The 3,049-nt window shown below is 48.3% G+C and overlaps 1 long non-coding RNA gene across 1 annotated transcript; it reads right to left on the bottom strand.

The window, feature by feature from the left end:
* Positions 1–253: 253 nt before the first annotated feature.
* LOC116666605 lies at positions 254–2,107 on the bottom strand. Its single transcript, XR_004323547.1, has 3 exons — positions 2,013–2,107; positions 1,204–1,292; positions 254–596 (listed from the first exon to the last, which is right to left on the bottom strand). It is a non-coding gene; the product is annotated as an uncharacterized LOC116666605 (long non-coding RNA).
* Positions 2,108–3,049: the final 942 nt, after the last annotated feature.

Below are 3,049 nucleotides of genomic sequence, written 5' to 3'. Positions count from 1 at the left end.
ACCCTGCCTGTAAGTGTGTAGCAAGCTTCGTGGTTACTCTCTACTGAGAAAGGGACATTGTCATGCTTTCTCCAACTTTCCCTTCATTCTCAGTCTATGATTATTACTTTGGTCCCAGAAAGGATAAAATGGGAAAAGAGGAAAAAGAAGGGAAAATGTACGCCATTCAATGTTACATTTTGAAACAACAAATACTTAAACAGTACTTTAGGCACATGAATATTATTTAACAATATTTTTATTAAATGCACAATTGGCAGGGAGTGAGGCCAAAAGGATAAGGGCCTGGCCTCAGTATGCCAGAGTCTAAGGTGACTATGTTTTGCTCCTGTAGGGGCCTGCCATGGGGGTGGACACAGGAGGCAGGAGCCAGTGAGGCTAATCTCTGGGCTAGAGTCAGGGACACCCATCTTCAGTAGGCCTGGAGAACAAACCTAGTACCAAGGGGGTGTCTGAGAGAGCATCTGAGGACCTGGGTGGGGGGCAACACCCTGGCTAAGGCAGGGTGGGCAGGTCTTTGTCTTCAGGCAAATGCTCAGGCTGTCTCCTCCTTGGATTACCAACATCACCACGTCATCTCCAGGTTCTGGTCTGGCCTCAAAACAAAAGGAAAAACAAATCAAAACAGAGAAAGACATAGGAAAAGAGACGGTAAGAAGAACAGAGTGAAAAGGGGAAAAATGAGAGGGCAGAAGGCAATGGTGGGGAGGTGGATGGTTTGAGAAGCAGCAATGTTTATGGTGGAAGCTTAAGCAGCAAGACATAATTTGGGTCTGGACAAACTTATTACACCTCCTCAGCTGACAACCTTTAACTCACAAAGGCCAACATCAGGTGCTCAGATCCCCCAAGAGTCAGAGAAATGGCTTTGCCAACTGTACTAACTACAGACCGGACCATTCCTCTAAACTGATTCGGTGCCCTCTTGCTGAAGAGCAATTTCTCAAAGTTTCTGGAAGCTGATTACGTCTCAGTGGAGAAGAAAATGGAGAGGTTGTGCCAGGCAAGAGCCCCTCCTGTGCATGCCTTTCGGCCCCCTCAATTTCTAGGGGAGGGAGTGAAAAGTGGAGATTGATGTGGCCCCGTGGTTGGAATCAGCAGGTGGGAGGAGGGAAGGGCTGGGCAGAAGGATATGGGGAAAAGAAAGAGAGAAGGAGGTCTGAGAAGAGGGGAAAGAGTTCCCCTTTCCTTACCCACACTCACCTCTTGCTGCCAATTATTCTGTCTTCCCTCCAGGTGGCAGGAAATGCTGTCACTATCCACTGGAAAAGCCCAAGGGTCATTGTCAGCTTCTGCAGGTGTAGTGGTTGAGAAAAGAGAAGATGGCAAATGAAGGGGGTTCTCTTATACTGTGGGAACAGATCCTTGTTCAACTTGGGGAGAAGAGGCTGAACTCTTCAAAAGGACCTTTTCTAGGAAACTGCAGGAAAGAAACAAAATGACCCATAAACGGGGATAGAGGGCATTCTTTAATCTATGTAATGCTCCCTTCCCTGTCTCCAACCCTGCCTGAGTAGACACTGGACCAAAATGCTGCTTCTATCTTTTGAGTCCACACTCAAGAGAACCTACTGGCAAGCTAGACCCCTCCTCAAGTTCTCCCTGAGGCGAAAGGGCATCTCTCCTTCATTCCTTTTGAGCATCCTCTTGGCTCTGGATCCTAGAAGTGCTTCTCCATGTTCACAATGAACTGGTCTGTGGTTAAGCTGGCTTCTCCCTTCCTTGTGTTTTGAAACATCAAAAAATAAGAGGTGTGAGAGATCATGAGGAATGAATCCCCTCCTTATGTGAAAAAACAACTGAGGCCCAGGAGGAAGAAGAGACCAAATCAGGTTCACACAGCAAGGAAACTGGCAGGGATGAGCCAGGCCTTCCCAAGGCAACCTTCCCAATACTATTACTATTACTAAACCGCAACATTTAGTTGATGCTAAACCCTTTTCCTTCCCCCTCCAAAGGTCTAACCTACGTGTGGGTCTAGGCCGACTCAACCATCCCCTCCCCACGCCCACCTGCCCATGACATCAAGGCCCCAGCGGTGAGAGCAGCAGATGAAGGCAGCCAGACGATCTCCTGGCTCAAACAGCCAGGGGACGGTTAGCCTGTCCTCCAACCTGTTTCTTGTGAGGCGATGCTGCTCATTGGCCCAGAATAAGTGATTGACAGGTCAGTAGCCCAATAAATGATGAGTCTTGGAAGTGCTGTGGGAGTTACCAGCCAGCTGTCTCATCGCGAGACCCTATGTAACGGTTTTGGCAGTATCAGTTCAGCCTTTTTTTCATACTCAAAATCCAGCGTTGTTTTAGTAGGGGGTGAAAGGCAATCTTCTCCCTCCAAGAGGACACACATTTGGGGGTCTAAGAGTACAAAACCAATCCTCTAAAAAAATATGGGACACCATTGCTGAATGAGTCACTTAATAAATGGGGGCTTGATTTGTTAAGACGTTGGTGGGAAAGTGAGCGGGCTGGAGGGAGGAAAGGTAGCCGGGCTTGGGGACAGAGGACTCGGGCAACCCTTTGAAGGCCAGAGGGAGTTTAAGCTGTTTGTAGCTTAGAAGAAATGATGAGGCTTTTCCTGGGGGCGTGGATGGTTCTGGGACCTGAGCGAAATGATGTGGTCACTGCTTGGGACTTTAAAGGTCTAGGGGCTAGGAACCTGGCTGGCAGGCAGGTGGGGTGGTGGTTGTGGTGTTCTTGCCCGTGGAAATGGTCTCTCAGCAAAAACATCTAAGTAAGAGCTGGCTTGGATGACTAAAGGAGAAGCCTGGAGTCTTGAGATGCTTCCTTAGAGTATATAGGAATGGGGGTAGCACAGAGATGGAGTAGCCCATCTTGTTAGGGTACAGCCACAGAAGATGTGGCCGCTGGAAGAATGGCAATGGATCACCACATAACTTTTTGAGAAGAGGGGTCACAGATGAAGAGAGATGAGATGGAATTAAGGGATGGAAAGTATGACGAAAGAATACTGTAGGGACTTAGAGCAGGAGTCTGGGTAAAGCTGAGCCCCAATACATGCCTGGCACAAAGTTGTCACTCAGTAAGTG

Source organism: Camelus ferus, chromosome 10 (genome assembly GCF_009834535.1).
Source record: "Camelus ferus isolate YT-003-E chromosome 10, BCGSAC_Cfer_1.0, whole genome shotgun sequence".
Classification (NCBI taxonomy): domain Eukaryota; kingdom Metazoa; phylum Chordata; class Mammalia; order Artiodactyla; family Camelidae; genus Camelus; species Camelus ferus.
The sequence above is the reverse complement of the archived record's forward strand: the minus strand, read 5'-3'. Positions and strand labels throughout refer to the sequence as shown.